The following is a 23,491-nucleotide window of genomic DNA, read 5'->3' on the forward strand; positions in this document are numbered from 1 at the left end:
TGCTGGCTTGGTACAGACGTGGCAGTGGCCTTCACAACCCTGCTCTCATGGCCTTCTGGCTACACAAAGCCAATGAAGGAAGGAGTCACCAGTTCTCCTCTGCACAAGACAAAGCAAGGCTCTTGCTCTCAAAGAGCAATTTGATGCCTTTACTTTTATATCATCTTACTTATATTTTAATCAAACGCGTTCAAAGCACACTATCATATCCTACTGAATGCTTGATATCACCTTATTTAGCAAATAGGTGGGTATTACTTGCCTTAGCACCAACCAAAGTACATGCAAACATTTTGACAGGACTAAACTGAGCACTAATGGCACGAGTGACATGACAATAACAGTTCCCAAATTAACTCCCTGTCAGCATAACCTCTGGCTGGTCGCTTTGTTGCCTGCCTCAATCACAAAGACCATGAGAACCTTCTGACACAGATTTTGGGGCAGGTTGTGATCACAAAGCCCAGGCAGAAAGCCTGTGCCATCAGCTGTACCTTCTCCACACAAATAGCTGTGTCACTGGAGACGCCAACAGATCACACTTCACTGCAGTAAGATTCAATTCCTAATGTCAAACTAAAAGAGTTCTTTAGAGAGAAATAAACCACCACAGATTTCAAGGTTGTGAAGCTAAGGCAAGAAAGCCTCTATGTTTTCTAGTGTCACAGGCTCCAGTGAGTGAGGACTTTTTACCTCTTTTATAGCCACACACACTTTTGTGACACAGAAGATGTGAGCGAACAACTGGGTGACCAGTGACGACTTACAGCACATGACAGCCAATTTCTCCAGTTAAGAAGATTCCTATCAAATCTGTAGAAATACTCAGATTGGACATAACTTCCAAGTGACTGCATCTCATCTCTAATTTACAATTTGCTTCTGCTTAGCAATGCCTCGAAGCTGTTTTGGAACATCACAAGCTGTCCAGGGCACGCTGGTATATTTCTATGTAATGTAAGGAGCTTCCTATCCTTTTTTACTATAAAGAATGTTTTATAAATGCAGGGGTGATGCAGATGCAGAGGTGCCCTGTTTCTCAGTCAAAGCATGACACATCTACTGGCATGGTCCTGGGCTAAGGGAGATTTCTGGTGATCAACTTCATGTCAGCACAGGGGTAAAGGAGCACATCTCTGCAATGTTAGTTCATGTCCACTACACAAACCTCCCTCTGCAGCCTAGGTCTGGATAGAATCATGAGGCTCTAAGTGCAAAAGCAGGAAAAGCTGGAATTGCCTATAGCATTATCTTCCACAGGGAAAGCTGACCCCAGCTGACCAAGGGATATCCCAGACTACATGACATCATGCTCAGCATATAAAGCAGGGGGAAGAAGAGGGAAGGGGGGAATGCTGGAGTGATGACATTCGTCTTCCCTAGTCACCATTACACATGATGGAGGCTGTGCTGAGGATGGCTGAACCTGAACGGCCTGACCATGAGAAATGCTGAAGGAATTCCTTGTTCTGCTTTGCTTGTGCAGGGCTTTTGCTTTACCTGTTAAACTGTCTTTATCTCAACCCTTGAGTTTTCTCGCTTCTCTTCCGATTCTCTCCCCATCCCACCAGAGGGGAATGAGTGAACAAGCAGCTGCGTGGGGCTTTGTTGCTGGCTGGGGTTAAACCATGACAGAGCTGAAAAAGGTTTTGACTGCAGATACAAATACCTACCCTAAGTTTAGTAATCCCAGAATGGCCCTTACTGTTAAATATATGCTTTAAACATCTCTCAGACACCGCTGCTGAACATGGCAAGTAGCTTTATGAGTCTGTCATCCTGCATAAAAAGGAGGATAAAACTACTCCAAGGCCACTCTTTCACTCCTTTCATCCCCATTTGATCTGTTCTCTCTAGAGCAGCATAACCAGGACTTCCTGGGTCTCCTTACCCACCTCATGATTCAGAGGGCACCAGGAGCTTCTTGTACCAATAAATATACCCTTCCTCCTTCCTTGTCCCCACTCTTGTACTCACTTGGGGAGGTTTCCCATCACAAGGGCACTGACCTACACAAGAATCCTACCACACACACGATGTAAATAAACCAAAAGGTCCTGTTTAGAGGAGCTGTTTTCACACCCTCACATGACCTGTGGCAGACGTTTTTCCTGCAGATGAGGCTTGTGACTCCACACTGCCAGCGTGGGCTCCTGGAACCCTCTTGTGCTTTCCTCCATAACTACTTAGAGCATCCACTGCGATCCTCTGATCACAGGCATTTTTTACTCTGTGTATGAGTGGAAATGCCCTTCTGTCATTGCCCACACCAGTATCTCCCAGTAACAAAGCAATGCAATACTCCTCCGCTGTTCATGTGCATACATAACGTGTGTATGTACCTCCCATAGGAATGCATGAAGCATTTCTGTTTTATTCTGGGTCCTGGTCAAGCTGTGCTAGGAAGTGATCGAGGTTAGTGCCCAACTGTCAATGGCTGCATCAGTTACTGTGAGCAGCACATCTTTAAATGAATCTAGGTGGCAAGGGAAGTGGCTTTGTACAATTACTCTAGTGAGGCACACAGGTACTCAAAGATCTGCGTGGAGCACAAAACCTTGTGAAGGAAGCCAGGGCTTACCCACAGCACCATTAGGGAAAAGAGAAAAGAAACCAGCTTTGAGGTTATCAGAGGAGATATTTAAATGCATCAGTCTAGCTTCTTAAATACAACCTATTAAAGAATTTACCACGTTCTACAATAGCTCCATGATTGATACAGCAGTAAAATCTGTGTCTAAAAGCCCATACCTGAATGAGGGTGTGTGCTTAGATGAGAAGACAGTGCACTAAAACCAGCATGACAGCTAGGGCTTCTCTGTAACTGGAAGGGGTCATTGGTGTAGCTATGTGACTACAGCGATACCAGGAAATCCTCACAGCACATAACAGGGCTTGCCCTGTTTTATTTATAGACTGTTTTATCCAGTGTGAACTGTAGCAATTTCTGAAGCTCAAACACCCTCCACGGCAACGTTTTTGGGTTTTGCCTAGCTCATTGCCATAGGAGCTCTTTGACAAGGGCTATGGTAACAGAACAGTGATGCACACTCCTAAGAAACACAGCAAAACCTGAATTGAACCCAGGTTTGAAAGCCAGGACTGCTCTGTTCCCAATTCTGACACTAGATCACAATTTAACCTTCTGTAGGTTATATGATCATGCAGAATTTCAGAGTCTGCATTAACCTAATGAAGATAATAACAATAATAATGTGTCACAGATACAGCAGGGCTTGGTTATTATGTTCTTGTGAAGTGCGCAGAAGAGCCCCAGATGAAAGGGAAATTAGGAGAAGGAAGATTAATTATAAGACATGTGCATCCCAAATAAAAAACAGACAGGAACGTTTTTGTTGTTGCTATTATTAGGAGAGAGAGTCTCTCTGATTTAGGGCAGCTTTTATTTCTGTGTTGGTGAAGCAAACCCATTTAAACCACTTTCCATGTTCAAACTTTATTTGCAGATTGTGGGTAGGTGATAAAGGCTGTGGAGCCTCTGATACTGCAACCGAAAAGGCCTTTGATCAAAGGTCTGATTTCACAGTAACTGGTGTCTGTGAGATGACAAAGCTGACAGGCTCACCTGGCTTTTAACTGTTGCAAGGCAAAATAAGGAATCAAAAATTCATGGCCACTCTGAAGGAAAGACTAGGACTGAGGAAAAGGAAACATTTCCTGTGGATAAAGACACCCTAGGGAGCAAACTCACTCATGAGAAATGTTGCAATGAAATGATATTAACAAGCACTCGGGACTTTAAACAGAGTTGTGTGAACAGAAACATCTTATCTAGGAAGTACTGAGCATTTATCCTTTAGGTCAGTACCATTACCTGGTTTAAATATGGGGAAAGTGACACAAAGTGACACATCTGCGCTCACCCACAATTGAGAAGCACAGGAAGAGGTCCAAGTTCCCTACTTCTTCCCCAAGCTTCAGCCTAGACTTCTATCCAGCCAAGCAGACTCCCTCCTTTGCCAAAGATAAGCCCCAATTCTTCCTGCATCATGCTCGGAGTGTCAGATTCCACACTTCAACATCAGCCAGTGACAAATACAGTTCTAACTCTTAACTTCATTACATGAATTTCAAAGTGTTACCAAATTCCATGAACTATCCCCCTGGGGCATTTAGTAATGAATTGCTTAAAAAATAAATGCGTACAGGAACCTGGGAAAAAATAAAAACAGTAATTGTGCATCCTTTCCACGACACAGAAAACCCTTCACCTTGCACAGAAAGCTTTGTGTCTTTCATAAAATAAGGTGGTACTGAACCCTTCATTTCTCAAGAGTCAGATTTTGATACAAGTGCTGTCAGGAAGTCACCTCCACTGTCATTTGTGATGATTAACAATGCAGTAGAAGAGAAAAAAAAGACACAGCCTGCAATACCACTGCCTAAAAGAGGAGTTTGAGGTTCCCCCTTCACTAGAAACACTAAAAGGCTCCAATTTGTTAAGCTTCTGCTCATGGCCTGTGCATTGATTCCTTACTGACCAGTGCACCATGGAGCCAGCTAAGCACGAGATCAAGAGTTAACCCCGGCATGTAGCTCAGAGAAGCCCACATCTTTTCCAAAGAAAAGCTTGTCAAGACCCCACACCAGTTCACAGCAAGTTTACACCAAAAAGTATAAATCTAACTAATGAACCCTGTTTTCTATGGCTCTCTGTCTTGAGACAGCATTCTCCAAGCTTCTGCAGAGGTGGCGGATGTTCAGAATCTTTTGCCTCTGTGGTTTCTTTCCCATCTAATAAACATGAAGCTCCTGTTACAGGGACTCCCTCCTTTCCCTGGCTCCAAGTTCCATGGAACCTCAAGATGCATTGTACTTTTGAGAAGTCTTCCTTCTTCAAGTGTGGATTAACACAGTAAGGGGAGAGGGGAATAAAGAATAAGAGAGACTGATGTACAGAGTGCCCTCTGTTCAAATGAAACTGCTTCCACTGCAATTTATGGCTTCATTTACTGGAATTGCTTTAGTTCTTTTATTTTATTCCAGAGTAACTTCTCTTTTTCAGAAAAACTACATATATTCTAGATCTGAAGCTGGCTATAGTGGCTCTTCCTCTCTACACAGCAGCACATCAGCAGTACTCCACTGTACCTATAAACTTGGAAACACATGCACTATTCCTTGCCAGTTACAAGTCTCACTTCTGTTAATCAACATCTTCAGTCTTTTAGGAAGACAAAACACCACATGACTCTGGTGAAAACCAGCAACATTTCTTGCAATGATGTTTAATAACAAGAAGTTTCATGACATTTGGCCTGGTCCCCAGCTCTCACTCCTTATCTCAGGATGGTTTTAGGTGTGAAGTGGAAAACTGTTAAATCTTCAGAGATAATCAAGACCAGACACAGGTCTGTCCATGAGGGACTATCAGGGAAATAAAGGAAACAATATTTATCTTTCCCTCCCTACCCACACTCTACTTTTGCAGAGAAATATCTAAACAGTTGAAGAGATGGGGTCACGAAGAAAATGCTGAGCCACTGAACTTGTACAGAACATAAAAGGCAGAGCTTCTTTGAAGAAACAGTCTGTTGGGGTCCTGTGAAGATGCTTTCTCACAGAGAAGAAAAAGAGAAGATCCATTTTGAAATTAAAAGGCAACCCAGTCCTCAATATGGACTGTAATACATGTTCTTTGGTCCTGCACTTCAGTCACTGGTATTAAAGGCACTTCTTTTAGGAGACATGTCAATCCTTTTGATCATTTATTCTTGATTTAGATGTTGAGCAGAAAATAAAGCACCTCGGTTGTATGCCCATTAGAATGCTGCATAATATAGAGGGGATGAAATTGAAAAAGCATCCAGTCTGAGGCAAACAGGAAAAAAAAAACCCTCAATGTTGTCTGATTATTGAAAGTAACTCACAAGAATATTGTGAAGGGCATGTGAGGTCAGTAAATTCAAAGTAAATGAGGCTTCAGGAAGTACTGTAAACTAACACCAAAATCAGTGCTATCAGCTAAAGTGATTCTCAGATAAAAGAAATTCCCTGTCAAGCACTCTGCTGTGGGGTATACATGTTGCAGGTGGAGAGCAGACTTGAGCTCTTGTATAAGCGTGCCATGCCCCAAAGCCTTTATTCCATCTGCTCATGACATTGGCTCAAATCACACTTGATTCCAAGTAACCACATGGTGTGCAGGATATTTGCAGGGAAGCTGGGCTGTAGAAGCAGTAGGCAGCAGAAGCAGTAGGCAGCAGGTGCTCTATCAGTCCCCTCAGTGCTGAAGCAAGAGAAGTTTGCTCTGGATGTTAGTGCAGAACACACCAGTATGGCTATAGCTCACCGCTGAACATGTTTTAGCATATATAGATGGTAGGTAAATCCACAAGAACCTGACAAAGTAGATGTGTGAGCTACCGTAGCACAAAGAAAGGCAAACACCAAGCTAGTGAAGGTGCTTTCAAGTCAGTCCAACAGCCAGACACGAATGCCACCCAAACACCAGCAGATAGCTCCATGCAGGTCTGAACAGGCACTCCAGGTGTTCCCAGGAGGTACACGCTTTACCAAAGGAGCTGCAGCATTCCTCACCGATCTCCGTCACGGAATGGTTTTGAGATGGGGTCCCAGAAGTCATTTACTTTGTAAGACATCTCCCCCAAAAGGTATTGGGAGGGATGGAAATGAATACAAGAGAAAATGAATCTTTTCATTAGTTCAGAAAGATGCAATTCATGACTCATAGCAGCTTGTATAAATAAATAGCATAGTTTAAATCTTATTTGTAATTATACTTCAAGCCAGAGACTTTCAAAGCTGCACTGAGAATATGGCATCCAACTGTCTAATTTATTGTTATTTTAAGCAGGTACTGTATGCCCAAATTCCCTTGGCAGATTATATCTCTTCTTAAGTGTTTTGCTAGAGGTAATTTTCCTGTGTTCATGACAGCAGCAATGAGAAGAAGGAAATCAAACAAAAGAGAATTACGTCTATGCTGTCCAATTTCTTCCTCTCTCTGTGGCAAGTTGAGAGAGATGTGGGCACCACTGCAAAGGGGTACACTTGCTGTGCTCTGCTGGTTCGGCACTGAAGAGGAGTGGAAGCGAGGAAGGACCAAATGCAAGTAGATTGGCAAAGGAAACAAACCAGTAGGCTTTCTTTACCTGCCCTGCATTTCTGAGGAATATGAAAGACTGCTTTTGGTGCTCCTGCTCACTGCACTACCCACCTGCTCATCACATTACAATAATTAACAAGGAACAAAAGCTCAGAAGCAGATCACCTTGAAAGTCCTGTTCATACTCCATCAGGCTCCTGCAGGCCACAGCCACAGCCTTAAATTCCATAAGGAACAAAAATGTATAGAAAACCAGGAGTTACTCAGGAGAAGAAGCATCTGTGCTAATGCATGGGTAAGTCTGGAACTCCAACCTGCCCAGGGAATGAGGCTTACCAACACCTTGCTTGAAATCCCCCAGCATGCTTGGAAGGACCTGCTAATCCTCAAAGAAATGGATGCAATGTGGAGGAACTGTCACAATGCTGGTTGCTCTTCAACAGTCAGAGAATAAAACTGCTGAGAAGTGCCTATCACATAACTACTGCTTTTTACTACCTATCACAGCACTGCAGCATCGCATGAAATCCCAGTCATGGAACAGACACATGGAAAATGAGCAGCCTCCCAGTATATACCCCTGTTAATGGCCACAAGGATCACAGTCACCCATTCACAACAGAGGTTGAGCTGGAAAAGAGGTACCATCTATCCTTTCCTCAAGACACTGTTTTAACCAAGAGAGATCTCCACGTGGAAGTACAATCAAATCCTCAAGTGTTGTACTTATTATAACTGTAAGATATAAATACAGATATATATTCAGAACAAAATGTTCCCTAAATCAGTTTAACTCTTTGTTTTTCTGCTGGTAGAACATCTGGACTGCACCTCCCTCAATTAAGAACTTGCCTTTCATGCCAACTCAAATCCCCATGCAGTACCTTTGATTTTAGTTTCATCTCCTGCTCAGTTTGCTCCCATTTTGTGATGGAACAGACACAGAGGAGTCAGAGCTGCTCCATGCACACTAAAACTGAACCCAAACACAGCAGGTTTTCCTTCTGTGCTCAGAAACATGGCCAGTAGTTTGACTTTTATGCGACCATTACTTAAAAAGGCACACAACCCTACCCAATCTTGAACTGACTTCAAACCTCTTTCTTTACTTGCCCCTATTCCTACCAAGTGTATGCTACAGGTAAGAAAATACAACTTGATTTCTGAAATGGCTCAGGCTAAGAGAAGTCTCTTGCAATCACTTTTAAATACCTGTAATTTCAGAGAACACCAATGATTCATCTCCTTGTATGTGAGGTCATGAGCTGCTGTTCCCCATCTTCTGATGCTCTAAGGACCCAGAGGAGGACTGCAGATACTCAGATGTTAGAAGATGTAAGTGTTAGAAATGGCAAAGACATTTGTCAAACGCAAATACGCTCCGTCCTACTCCTACCTTCTTTTTAGCATAATTTCCGACGTTTTATATTGCATTAATGCCACTTTTGGGGGCTGAGGAGAAAATTCACCTCAGGCAAATCACCCTAGGATACTGCAAAAAGAAAAGACTGCATAAAACATCTATAGACAGAAGGATCCTGCTGTGTGCTACAGGCATAATACATCTCCATTCAGCTAAATTGTGCAATAGAGAAGTGGAGAAAAACTGCAGAAACTGCTTTGAAAACAAAAACAAACCCGTTTTCCTGGAGCCATCAGCAGGTCTGCTTGTCAGATCAGCTGCCTTGTTTTGTGTGTGCTCCATTCAGATGTAAAGAAATTCTTGAGGAAAACTGCTAGTACTGCTACTTACACCCTTCACATACGCAGCTGGAGTGAGATTTCTGCTGTGGTGGAGCAACAGCATCAACAGAACAGTTTAAACCTAATGGCAAGAGCTACTTAAATACGTATACAAAAGATTTCTTCATTCCCTGCTATATGAACCGTAGAATTTTTACATTCTTTTTACAGCAAGTTTTAGGGAAATGGGCTAATTCAGGGTAAAGATTATGAACTTGAAAGTAGAGCTGAAGGAAGGAGGTTAACAAAGGTAGATGGAGTCACAAGAACCCTCCCCACTTCAGCAAGGAAAGCAGAAGCTCCACAGAAGGGAAATCTCGGAGCCACCAGCAGACATCTGTCATGTTTTAGGTTCCCACCTGACAACAGCACACACACGGCCTCATGCTTTTTGAGGAAGCGCTTCCAGAATCAGTGCTAACTTTTGAACAAGTAGGATTTAAGAACTGCCATCTCCTGGTTGTTTATCCTTGTGATATCTGGCACTCTCCTTAAAACAGCTGTTGCTGCAGTTACTGAATCCTTTAACCTTATGGTTGTGCAGCAAATCCCCCAAACACACAAAAATCCAGGCTCCAAACCCAGAATACAAGTCAATCACACACAAAAACCGACTCATATTTCCAAGTTTCATGGCAAATGCAAAAGGCCCTACTTGTTATGGTGGCAATTACTCATAGTAGGGTGAAAGTTTCCATCGCACACCACCAGCACCCTTTGATTTAGTTTTTGCAAACAGAACAATGATGATTCCTCCTACAAAAAGCTTGCTCAGACAAAAGATAACAAGGACACATAAGGACAACGCAAGAAAACAACACATCCCTCTGACTGGTATCCTCACAGGACAAGATGGAAAGGCCTCAAGTTGTACCAGGGGAGGTTTAGATTGGATATTAGGAAAAATGTCTTGACTAAAGGGTTGTCAAGCATTGGAACAGGCTGCCCAGGGCAGTGGTGGAGTCACCATCCCTAAAGCGACTTAACAGATGTGTAGATGTGGTGCTGAGGGACACGGTTTAGTGGCAGCCTTGACAGTGCAACAGTTGAACTCAGTGATTTTAATGGTCTTTTCCAACCTAAACAACGTGATGACTCTATCTTGACCAACTCAACACCCTCTTTTTCATGTTGCTGCCACGAAACAAACCCTGCACCTCTAAAGCTAGGAATAACTAAAATCCTCTGCCTGTTGCTTTGCTATCAAAATACTACTATGGCCACCTGGCCTTGTAAAGGACAAATTACATGGCTGTGGTTCTGCCCCCATGAGAATTTAATTGCTGTATCTTTCTTATCTGATCAGCAGCGTCCCAGTTCTTTGCTTATCAGCTGCTGATTCCCACCTCCCTGCCCTGCCCTGGTTACTGCTGCGCCCCAAGTCACCTGCCAAAGCAACCACTTGTGTGGCCTTGGCCACAGTCAGAGGGGACCAAAAGCACCTACAAAGGAAAGAGGAGGAAAAAGGGAATGGGATTTTCCTTCACTTTCTCCTCCCTGCAGAAAACAATGACTAATTTGCCTTATAAAACAAAATTAACACTGCTAATGCCTGCAAATAGTCAGCTAAGCCTTCAGAAATGACCAGACCCATTATTTCAGCAGCAGCATGTCCTAATCCTCACCTCCACTGCTCCAGATAGATACAGACTAGCTCTAGAGCCTCACCTCATAAAGTGCTTTGAGTTGCATCTATTTCCTCTTTGAGTCCTTCATACTGAGACACTGAATTACATCATCAATTTCTACAAAGTAGAGGTATTTAAATGCCATCCATCATCATGGTTTTACTTAAAACCCCTTTCCCTCTTTATCCCTTTCACACAGTTCACTCTCAGCATAACACAGGGAAAGCTTCATGTTTTAACACACACTAACAATCAGCTGCAAACAAGAGGTGTGAAAGGGAATTAGGTATGCAAGTGAACTCATTCACAAATGAACTGCCCCTTCATTTTCAGGAGCATGCTGCTTTGCCACACTGGAAAGGCCTTGCCAAACAGGAGGCAGAGAGGGAAGCATCAGTGTTGTTCCAGCAGCTTGAAAACAACTGGAGTGGGTAAATGAAAATACACTTTTGCTTCTAGGTTGGATGGGGCTAGGAGCAACCTGGTCTAGTGGAAGGGGTTGGAACTGGGTGAGCTTTAAGGTCCCTTCCAACCCAAACCAGTCTATGATTCTGTGAGAAGCTGTTTCAGGATCGACCTCTTCTAGTTGCTGTTCTGTTTCCAAACTCAAGGCAGACATCAGCATCATCCCCAACATTATGATATTAACAATGAACAACTAACCTACAGGCCCCTGGGAGTACTGGTGATTTGTGAGGAGTTCTTACAGGCTGGACAATCCTGCTATGCAAGGTAGGAAAGCAGAGCTAGGGAGGAGCACGCAGGAGGTCTGCAGGGTGATCACAGGGTGGAACATGGGCTGTCTGTGTTTCTCACATGTTCCTGCTGAAGTCCTCTTATACAATGGAGCCTTCTCCCTGTCTGCTTTCTCTCTGCTGTCCTGCTTCCAGCACCACTTATAGGGATGTAGCAGGGTTAAAGAGCACAGGGACTCCTGCAATATGATGTACTCTCGTGGACCTTAGGACTCTGCAGTAATAGGAACAGCAATACTTCAGCGCACTGTCCAAAACCTGGCTTGAACTCTCTGGTCCTCCTTCCATTTATCCTTTCTAACACAGGAAAATAAAGGAGTAAAATCTTTATCTCAGTTGTACAGTATAAACACTCCGCAACTACCCTGTATTCTCACTAACATGAAGATACCTCAGCCAGGCTATTTTCTATGTAAGCTTCACATTATTCAACTTTGATCAAGATATGAATATCATTTCCTTCCTGAAACTTTTCAATCCAAAATAAACATTCCTCCTTCACAATCCAACATTTTTCCACAAAGCCACTACTAACATTTCACAGCACATTTCAAAAATAAATGCTTGCAGCCTATCAAGTAAAGCTTTTAGCTTAAATTACACACTCTTCTTTCATAAAATTACAGAACGTGGTTTTGCCTTCTTGCTGTAGCAGAGACTGCACAGAAGTGCACTGCAGTACTGCTGCACCACATCTGCAGCCTGCAAACTGCTTAGGCCCAGTCTTCTGCTTCATATTAAACAACACAGAACCCCATTAATTTGATCAGAAGCAGAGATAACGATATTGGGCCAGCCTTACTGGTTGAGGGCTGCCAATTGAAGGGTGATCCTATCATACATAGGGAAAAGCCAGTGGAAGAAGAGTTGCCCACAGGTGTGGCAAAGGTGATCCATAAGCAGAGAGCTCCAGTCCCCCAGCAGACAGTGTTGTTACCTGTCTGCACAGAGCACAGCACGAGTGTCCTTAATTGCAATTCCTAACTGCAAATGGAAATAATACATCATTATTCAGGTTAGATATAAAGAGGAAGCTCTTCCCTGTGAGGGTGAGGAGGCCCTGCTACAGGTTGCCCAGAGAAGGGGTAAATGCCCCATCCCTGGCAGTGTTCAAGGCCAGGTTGGACAGGGCTTGGAGCAACCTGGTCTAATGGAAGGTGTCTCTGCCCATGGCATGGGGTTGGAACTGGATGAGCTTTAAGGTCCCTTCCAACCTAAACCATTCTATGATTAGTGTATAACCAAAAAGTCTCCTCCAGGCATTTAAGATTTGTTTAAGAAGCACCCATGACTACTTCAGTAAACAGCAGAACTCCACTATGTTTTAGAGCAGAGCAGAAAAGTATAAAGATCTGGAGCTTAAAGTATCTTTGTACTTCAAGACCAACCTCCATCCACTGGTTACATCATAAGCCCTTGAAGATCTGAATAGTTCAGTTAATTGCATTTACTTGTCATGTCCTCTTACTTGAGAAATCCATTTAAGGCTGTGCACATAGAAACAGTTATAACAACAACAGGGGATACCCAGAGGATAAAATTGATGTAAAAAGCAGACAACAAAGAATAAGGTTTAATTTCTCAGGGGTCCTAAAACAAAACAAACAAAACAAGCCCAACAAAACAGCACCGTGATGAAAACCAGATGAAAGTGCAACTCAGATCCATCTCTCCTTTCATCTCAGCATTTCAAGTTTTCAGACTTTATAATAAATGATATGTTCTTTCAGTTCATGACATGACATAATTAAACATACGGCCTAAAATGAGAGACTGGGTGCTAGCTGGAACTCTGAGCATGTAGCTTTGATTCAAACGAGCCAAAGGCTCACAGCAATAACTGACCCTTCCACCAGCTGACAGGACTTCAAGACCAGAGCACGTTATTTGGGAGATTCTTGGACTTTACATGGCAAACAGAATTTTTCCTGCAGCAGCTCGTGAGCTCACATTTTGAGGTGTCCTAGAAGAGCTTCTGGTTCTCCAGCCCGGTTCTCCTCTGAACAGTTACACTGCTGCTGAACAACACAAACTTCTCTGTACAGTGAACACACAACCCAGGCACCTTCTTCACACATCCAGGAGGCAGCTCTGCACCCCAGCCCCCTGCTCACCACCTCTGCCTTGTCAATGCTCTCTGTCACAGCACAGCAAACCTCTGCTCCATCCTCCTTCAGGGGCGAATGCCTCCGCTGGGGCTCAACAGAAAAAGACCACACTGAGGAGTTTAAAACATTCAAAATTCCAGCTCAGAAACAGAGAGCTGACAGTGGCCAACATTTCTAAGGGCAAAATTACAGCATGTGGGAATTACAGATCTGCAGAGAAACCAGCAATCTGTGAGGAATTCAAGTCACCAGGAGCGACAAATGAGGACCACAATGCTAACAGAATTAGACACAGTCTCCTTTTAACCTTAGCTCTATTTTTAAGGGGGTTTTATTTAAAAAAAAAAAAAGTTTTGTATTTGTTTTGTTGTTAAAGTTTCCATGAAACTGGGCTGAGAGCAACTGTGGAGGAATGAAGCTTCCCCATAATTTACTCTCATTACCTTAGGATGTGTGAAACGAAGCCCATCCCTGTACAAGGAGGTTTCTTCCAGCTGTTGAACAGTGACAGTGACCCAGCAAGGATAAAACTCCGTAGCAACATCAGAATATCCATACCCTTTGCAAATAGGCCCCTTGACTGGAGGCTGTCTACTGTAAGCTTTGGTGTTTTTTGAGGTTCCCTTGCATTCTTCACTCTTCTCTCCAGCTGGGGAGACTGCTAGAGTGAATAGGCAGCTCTCTCCCACTGTGACTGCTGCTCATCTGCATGTCAATAGGCTGAACTATGGAAACACAAACAAGAACCCAGCCAATTCCCACCCCCCTCCAATCACTAACAGTAAACTCACACAACAGCACCTTTAAAGCCATGCCTGTTCTATTTGATAATTACTCTAACAGCCCACCTAAGCATGGCCACTCAGCCCCGGTTTCCAAAGGAGAAACCAAAACCTGAAGGATGAGGAGGAAACAGCTCATCTGCTGAATACAATGTTCGGAAATGTGAGGTGAACATTCCTCACCAAAGCCAGATGAATGATCCCACCCGAGCACAAAGAATGGATTCATATTTCATATATTTTCCATTGTTTGAGCTTGCTTGGATATTAGTAACTACATTCAGCAAACACCAACGAGAGACATTTAGTAGCTAAAAGATTAATGTTCCTAACAGTGCAATAGCAGAAGCAACAGGCAGGCTGCACCCTGTTCAGTTCCACCACCGTTCTCCACTTCTGACACAGAGACCCACCCTTCCATGGGCACAGTTATCTCTAACACCCACCACTGAGATGTGCAACATCCACTGCTCAAACGAAAACATCACATGAAAGCTATTCACAATGAGGGAGCAGCAGCATCGAACCCCAAAGGCAGCCAAGTGCCCCAGTTAGCTGCTTAGTCCAAGTAGGGTTCCCAGGAGGCTCCACTGCCCAATGCTGTTTGAATGATTTTCAATGATAGAGAGTCAATAAAGAGCCAGGATGGAACCAAAGAATTCTGGATTGAAACAAGTGAATACTTTGAGGTGTAAAATATTTAAATGAGATGGCTTCATGACATAAGGAAATGTCCTGCTTCAAATTTTCACATTGGAAAAGGGTTGGTTTGACTCCAAGGGGCTCATCAGACAGTGAAAAGCATGGTAGAAGGGCTTGTGCAGAGTAGGCAGACCTGGCAAGCCTCAGAGCCCAGTGGCTATTTCACAGTTGATCTTCACTTTCTTGATCCTCCTGAACGTGCAGCTGCTGGGGCACGTGTGCCTGGCACACAGCATCCTGCCTGGGGAAAGGGCAGCAGCCCTGTACCCCAGAGAAGGCACAGTGCCCAGAAAATCTGAACAGAAACAGCAAAAGAGGCTTTACCAACCTACAGTGGGTTTCAAATAGAAGTCTGCAGTGCTCCACAAGGGACTGCTACTGTCTCGAAAGAGCCAGCATCCTCCCAGTTACCACTTGGCACCAATCACTGGTGAGCTGTGTTGCTGACGGTCTTTATAGATTTAACAGAAACCTCATAATACAGCCTGTTCTAGCTTTCACTACAAAGCACTCTTCAGCTGGACCCTGTAAAAATATAATGCAGTATTTATGGACAAAGCCAAGCTTTAGGAGACTAGCAAAGTATTAAGTGTCCTTAAAACTATTAATGGAGATAGGAGAAACAGGGAGCACTTCTCAGTGCAGGCTGCTGGCACACGAGGTCCCAGCAGCAGCCAGCAATGGCAGGTGCACATGAAGAGGTCTGTGTGCAGATTCCAGAGGGACAGCTTTCTAACAGAGCAGCTCTTCTCCATTGGGGCTGGTGTCACTCCTTAATTTGATTACACACAATGAGAGCCTGGGGAAGGGACAGAAGGAAAGGAAAATAAAAGAGTGATGACAATCTAAGCATCCATGCTAAACTTACAGGGCGCGTGCAGCTGCAGTCGCAGCAGCAGGGGTACCTAGCAGTGGTCCACAGCAAAATTACAGGGGGATCAGACAGCTGACATGGCATGATCCTCTGGTAGACAAGAAATTACTTGCTTTTCCCTCAGCAAACCACATGCCACATAGCAATTTTGAGTGGAAAACTGCTATCCCAGATTTAAAGGGAAACTAATCCATGAAAAGAAATCCATCACAGAGCGGGAAGGCCTGGACTCTGTGTGAACACAGCACCACACACACAGACTGATGCTCCATCTGTAACTCTCGCAGTTACCAAGCCTTTCACCACCAGTCTTTTTAAGAGTTGCTGAGAGACTCTTTTCTAACCAGAACATGCAACCTAAAAGCACCCAAAGTGTGCTCATGCTTCCCTCCAGCCTTGAAACCTTAGAGAGGGATTATACCTTTAAAAGACAGGACAACCCAGTCCCTATTGCATTCTGGGTTGAAAGGGGAAAATAGAAACACAAAACCAACATGAGAGTCTAGGATCAGGTCCTCCAGACTAAGCCCAAGAATATCACTAAGGTATAAAATTGCTCTTGTTGGGATATTTAGGTGCAATTTTTTTTAAGCCTACCTTAAAATTGCCATGGCACTACCTGCCAGAGTCTAAATTATACTTGCAAAATTCTATATACTAATATTTCAAGTGTATAATTAGAAAGGAGAGGATACAGTTCAGAAAAACCATACTTATAAACCTATTTCTTTAAAAAATGGAAACTTTCTGCATGACTAAGATCTGTATTTTAGGTCTCCTGTCTTTACGCCTCAACACTAGCAGAGGCAACTGGAGCCCACGTTTGAATAGAAACTGCAGACAGGGATCTTCTGCATTATGTCAATGGCATTGATAAAACAAAAATATAAAGAAAACTCAAACCTTACTCCTGCAGAACAGAAGAAACCCCTGAAAACAGCAAAACGGTAGAAAACTTGTGCTGCTAATAAATTTTCTTCTTACCAGCTTCCTTCACTGCAGCCAAACTCAAGCAAGCAAGAAGTTTTGTGTGTTTTAATCTACCAAGAAAACTGAAGAGCTGAAAAATACTGGGTTTGCCAGGCACAAGTGTGATTAATGCCATTTACAAACAGCTTCATTATCAGATCAGTGATTTAAATCTACTAACAAGTGATGTCCACAGCACGACTGATCCTAACTGTTGCTCTCTGACAGTCTCTGCTGAGACCTGAGGCTGAACATTCACAACTATGGAGACAAACTGAACTCTCCCACTGCTGGGCTTGTTCTGTGCACACAGATCTCTTGCTACAGATAGCAACCGCATAGGAAATCTCTCCCATTCATCATCGATGCAGTTTGTACTTCAGCAGCATAAAGTCTGAGTGAATAAATCCAAATATCATCAGGTTACAAAGTCCAGTAATTCCTAAACGGTGATGAACATATTTCCTATTCACGTTGAAAATGTGAAGGGAAGGTATAATAGAGCTTGACTAAGTATTTTGGTCAAGGTTAAATCCCAATTCAGACTGTACTGCATGTCCTTACAGAAAAAAACCTCTATCCAGGCACTCACAGAACTCGTGCTTTTATTCAAACATCAGCTCTACTGCTAATTTATTCTTGTTAAGTGGCTTTCAGCAATGCAAGCGATTTAAATGTACACTTGTGAGGCAAATGTAAGCTTGCAATGATGTACCAAGTTTGACATTTATACTGTTACATATTTTTGAGCATAGTATGACTACAGAAGCATTACTAATTTTAAGTCACTTCCAAATGAGAATACAGAGAAAAAGTGATTTACTTCTCTCTTCCTCGGCTATTGTTGCAATCTGTCTTGCTCCACAGCCCAAAACCATGATAATTTTGGTAGCTTTATAATAACTTAAAGTACACCCACTGTGCCTTGAATAGCTACCAAAAATATGCTTTAATAGCAGATTCATCTTTGCACACCTTTAAGGACAAACCTAATTTTAACCCTACTTGGAAAAGCATTTTAGCTTCCAAGAGCTTTCCTGAAGCATGATAGGAGACAAAGAACCTCTGGAAGGGCACTCACTATGCGGTGACTCAACGTGTGTTTTCTCTAGAAATATGCTCCACGAAGCACAGTTGTTCTCCCTGCACAGCATCTGTAGCTTCTGAAACTGCCAGGTTCAGAAAGAAGCCCACTTCTCCAGTGCCCCCAACACCAGCTACTTAAGTATGACCCAAAACTTGGTTACATAGTGAAAGATCTGCCCAATTTCATGGATGCTAAAGCACCTACAAAACAGTGCACTAGCTTCCAAAACTGGTCAAAGCGTACAAAATAACTGCAGTACCCATTTATGCCAAGCTGGAATTTGCCAACGTATAAGAGGTGCAAAAAATGACTACACAGGAATATATGTTTTCTGAAGGAAATACCACGCTGCTCTAAGTTTTAGCAGTTCTACCAAGACCCTGCTATAATGAAACAGACAAGAGAAGAAACCTCATTAATTTTATTGCTTTTCTAGCACTTCTGTGCAGATGAAAGTACACCATGGAGCTGGCAAACACACAGCAGTGCGGGCCAGGGAAGCATTGTGAACAGCTCGTGAGCATCCAGAACCTGCATACATATAAAAAGTAGATTAAATGAACACGGGGAGAAACGAAATAAAGGTAGTTATTACCTTGTCAGCTAGGAAATGCTGCTGGGGAGAAAGCAGGGAGGAAAGGGCAGAAAATACACTCACTGTGTGGAGTACAAGTGGGCAAGTGCCCAACCTTTAGCCAGAATCAGCACCCAACAAGCTCACATTCTGACTAGTGACCCAAGGGGTTTTGTTAGGGATTGTTCAATTGTCTGTGCAGTCTGTGTGCAAGCACAGACGAACAAAATCGCTGGGATTCCTCTCATGTAGAGAAAAAAGTTCTCTCCCTTGCTTTAACACCAGTTGGGAATAAAACACACACACTTCTTACTGTAGCTGAATTGATCATCCAAAACCCAGGAACCTCAGCACGCTGTTGTTCTAAGTCAAAAATCAATGACTAGAAACGAGCACCTTAGTAATTTCCATGTCTTGTTATAGGAGAGTCATAATGGAGAGATCAATGTTTGCCCCTCCAAGCACTCTTACTCGAGTAAACAAGTACCTTGTTTGGCTCTGCAGAGTTACAAACTCCTCAAAAAAATGCAAACAAAAAGAGTCTCATCTCCTAACACTATCGTATCACGTTGCTTTTGGTCCTTTACCCCTTCTCTTCCCCAAGACCCAACGCATCAAGGAAAGATCCAGCACATCCAAGATAGAGCTGCTCAGGAGCTGTCAGTTTTAATCAGAGCACTGTAGCTGTCAGTCATCAGGGCCCTTGGGCATTTGGCTTCCTGAATATATTGTTATCCTGAAATCAGGCAGCATTTCTGGCTGCTAGACGGAAATAACAACATTATTACAAATGCTTTAATATTAGCTGCAGCAGTATTTGAGTCCTAATAGACTAACACACAAACACATGCAACCACTCTTTATGAGGCACATTGGTGCATTAGAAATCATTTTTCCTTATTGCAGTTTGTTTCTTCACTTACACAGTATTTATTAACAGTGTCGCAATTCTGCATTAATTATTATTTAGCAGTGACAGCATGCTTGGAACTGCACAAAATTGGTCCCTGCCCCAAAGTGCTTAAGTTGCCCTGATTCAGTGTCCCATAACCAACATTTCATACACCAACCTGTTTGATTACTATAGCCTGGATAATAGTGCCACTTGGTCAGCTAATATCACATCAAATTATTACATTTGTGCTGCTTAGGACAGCCAAGCTGCAGTGGGTCTAGCTGGGATAAAGCTCACAAGTATAAGCCTGTTGGAGAAAACCACCCAACACTAAACCATGGAATGGTTTGAATTCGAAGGGACCTTAAAGCTCATCCAGTTTCAACCCCCTGCCACCTGCAGGGACACCTTCCACTAGAGCAGGTCGCTCCAAGTCCCGTCCATCCTGGCCTTGAACACTGTCAGGGACGGGCATCCATCCCTAGAATGCAAAGGCAATGTGAAAATGTGAATAAAGAAAACGCTCACTGACAAGTACAGAGCAAATGCACAGAGTGGTTTATAAACCTCCCAGACTGCACAGCTGGTAGCAAAACTGTGCTAAAGCAAATATATGCCAGTATAAATGCAAAACATTCAAGGTCATCGCTACTACACAGGCACAAGTCACAAAATACAGAGACAACACAGAGAGAGAGAGGTGAAAATTGCAAATCAACAAGGGAAGACATCCCCTCCTTTCAGATCTGGACTGCTTTGTTGGCATACTCTTCCCAAAGGATCACTTCTCTGAAACGAAAATATGCAGAGAGAGCAGATCATCAAGTCATAGGACAGCCATATCAACCAAAGTTAACCTTTGGGTACTTTCAATGCAAGACCTGCTGGCTTCACACAGACAGAAGTCACGTTGACTCCGTCAGTTCACCCACTCTTGTTTTGCATGTTGCCAAGAACACAGGGCTCACAGTCTAAGACAATAATGACATGTTTCTAACACAAATAAAATGGGAGGCTATGAAACCAATAATTGTGTTGTTATTTACATAATTATTGGCAGAAGCCTGAACAAGGAGTAAAACAGATTACTGCAGTTTTGGTTCAATGCAGCCTTAAAACAAAAAAAACCCTCACATGCCAAGGCTGAAGGGATTTTCCTTCCAGCATGTGGTTCTCTCATTCTGCCAGCCAAGCTCCAAGCTGCTCCTGCAGCTTTTCTTCATAAAAACCCTGATCTTTTCCCTCTGCTGTTCTGCTCAGCCGCTGCAGTTGCTGACCACCGGCAGACACGGGAAAGGTATTAAGAAAAGCAAGCCTATAGGAGATAATACTGTTATAGGAGATAATACTGTTCAATAACATAACCCTGGTATGTTCAAGTTGCTGAAGCCTGAACTTAAGTCTGAGTTTTTCTTTAGCATTTCCCTCCCTTCTCTTCAGCTGGAACTGCTCTGTGATTTCAGTTGTGGCAGATCAACATCTTTATAGAGAAAGATGATTTACTGCCTCAAAACCAGAAGCACAGAATAGGTGGGAGCAGCAACACTGCTCTCATAACATGCTTCATCAACGTCTAGAAAGATCAACCTGACAGAAGAACTCAATGCCTTGTTATACGTTGAGAGATGGCATGGTGGTTCCCAGCCACATCTTGTGTGGAGGAAACACAAGCACTAGGAAGAGTGGAAAGACACCACCAGAAGGTCCTGAACAGCTCATCCCAGAGCTTTCCAACATAAACCTTCAGCCACTCTTGACTGGCAGCAGGTCCAAAGGAATGACCTCAGAAGTGAAGGCTTCTACATCACTTCAGCCATCCAGGATCCCTTACATTCTCACTCTCCTGATTATTTATACTGTTGTAAAACCAGAAGCATGGAAATTGCTGTTCGCTCCCTTTCACTTCCTTTCCCTGCAACCCTACAGAAATAGCCGAGTTACATAAGACAGAAACACCCACAAAATAACAATGAAAACAGATGTGTCAAAAACCAGAAAAACAAACGTGCATGTGCCTACTGTGTGTGCCAGTTCTAAGTAAAGTGCTCATCCAGGTTATGAACAGCGCAGTGAACTACCGTAATAGTCCCAAACCCAAAGCGAGGGTCCGGTAGTTAAAGAGCTCAGACCTAAGGGTTTGGTGGTGTGGGGTATATATTGTTTGGGGTTTTATATTCCCTTTGCCTCTCTCAGGTTTGCTTCTTCCAGACCAAGAATTTCAGAGCAGTTCACAAAAATGGCAATTTTCAAGAAAGCTCCATGCTATGTTCTGTACCCACACTTCTCTGGAAACCACCAGGAGCTGTTCACCTCACTTATACCTGTCTGGGCTCTGAGCCCAAGCCCATTTTGTTCAAGTCCTATCAACTTCCATGGCCCCTTAGGCACTTCACAGGTCCCCTGCAGGACTCATTTTGAACATACATTATTTGTTCCTAGAACACTCATCAGCCTACATCCACACTGCCAGTTTCCACGAAGCTCTCTCAACCAGCAGAAAGGTGTCATCCTCCATCATCCACTTCCAACAGACATCTTCCTGCTTTCTCCTGTGATGCCCATCATGTTTGATAGATCCTGTCTGCAAATACTTGCTGAAAGCTACCACTGTCTTCCCTCAAATCCCTCCTCATTCTTCAGTCACTAGTGACTAACCAAGTAAGTTATATCTGCTGATCTCCTAGGGCCTATTACACTAACCAATACTGTCTCTTGTCTCCTTCAGGCTCTCACATCCATGGCCTACAGCTTTCTGATATCTCTTGATACACATGGATTCCAGGTACCGTGAGTGCACCATCTGATTCAGTAGGAGCTGCACAATAACATCTTGGTCTATAATATATGTAAAGCAATGTTGATGCAAACAAAGAACCCAGCAGAGTTCTGATTTCCAAATTTCCTAATTTTTATCTGTAAGGTAAAACTCTACCTTCCCACTGAATCTCTTCAATAGGTACTGTGAACCTTGATTAACAGTTACAAGGAACCACAAGACCTTTATGAGCTGCATTTGATTCAGGCCAACACATTCTAGCACCTTCCAATCACAAGTTCCTCAGCACTTGAAAGCCCAAACAATGGGCTTTCATATTAGAGGCAAAGTCACCAGCTTTTAACAACATCTATAGAACTTAGTAGCCCATCATGCTACCTGATCAGCAGTTTATTTGTTTCTGATATATAGCAAATAAGCAATAAGGAATACATGTATAATAAATAGGAACAACTAAAACCAAGTTGACTGATGGAATTTAACCCTATTGCAGCTTTGAATTGTATTTGAAAACTCCTGAAGGAATGATTACAGAATTCCAGGGAAGCTTTTCCACATATCTTCTGAGTCTCAGAGATGAAGGGACTAGTAAGATCATCACATTATTCTTAAGAACATACTTAATATTCATGAGGTTCTTAACTCTATGTAATAAAAGCCACATTCACTGACTGTGATGACTTGGATGCTTTGGGGAAAAAAATTAATCAACATGCATGAAAGAGGATCTCAGAGTCAAACAGGAAAATCTGCACATAATAACAAAGATAGTTACTATCTGGCAAACCTACATCACAAGGAAGAAATAATACTATGATTAAACATAATAAGAATTCACTTGAAATGTAAAATACTCTGGAACAAATCCTGCCAACTCGCATAAGAACTGGCAAACAGGAAGCAGCTGACTGTGCAATAGAGCCCATCACACAGGGAAAACACAATGTTTGAGAAATAGATGTTCCTACACAGTCCTTGTCACTGTGCTGCCAAGGGCTTTGTGTCACCTGCTTTGGAAGTGCATGAGGCTTCTGCTCACAGTGGAGGACTTCTTGGGTTCTGAGGCAGCAACAGGTACCTACTGTCCAAGCAAAACATTGTGTACTACTGCAGATCCTCACACACATAAGCTAGTGGCACTGGTGCCTCAAGTAGGTTCTGCCAATATTCTGTTCTAATGTTTTCCAGCATTACACTGCTTCCACAGCTGAGTCCTAGGCTGAGATTAGCTCAACAGGAGACAAATAATACAGAGCTTGCACTGCCACTTAATGGTTTCCTCCCTGAAACTATAAGCACTGAATATAATCTTTTTACAATGGGGGTATGAGACTCTCCCTATTCCCATTACATACGTGAGATCTCAGACTGCATGAAGATAATTCAGTATGAAATGTGCTATGAGGCAATATATTACTATCACAAATGTGAGCTCACAAATATAAAGAAGCATTTTTGGCTTATAACCTCCTGAATACCTTTGCAGTGGAGAGTTAGTGTTGAACCTT

At 43.0% G+C, this 23,491-nt stretch overlaps 1 protein-coding gene and 1 long non-coding RNA gene across 5 annotated transcripts in view; one reads left to right on the forward strand and one right to left on the reverse strand.

Moving 5' to 3' along the window:
* The window catches only part of SPNS2 (SPNS lysolipid transporter 2, sphingosine-1-phosphate), a 126,045-nt gene that overhangs the window by 97,772 nt on the left and 4,782 nt on the right, over window positions 1–23,491 (reverse strand). The window lies entirely within an intron of this gene.
* On the forward strand, window positions 3,060–21,525 carry LOC133277757 (uncharacterized). The gene is made up of 3 exons (XR_009746324.1): window positions 3,060–3,147; window positions 10,795–10,892; window positions 20,648–21,525. It is a non-coding gene; the product is annotated as an uncharacterized LOC133277757 (long non-coding RNA).

The sequence above is a fragment of the Pezoporus flaviventris genome, unplaced genomic scaffold (assembly GCF_033815535.1).
Source record: "Pezoporus flaviventris isolate CSIRO_AGI_PZ_B2104156 unplaced genomic scaffold, CSIRO_AGI_Pfla_v1 ptg000063l, whole genome shotgun sequence".
NCBI lineage: Eukaryota > Metazoa > Chordata > Aves > Psittaciformes > Psittacidae > Pezoporus > Pezoporus flaviventris.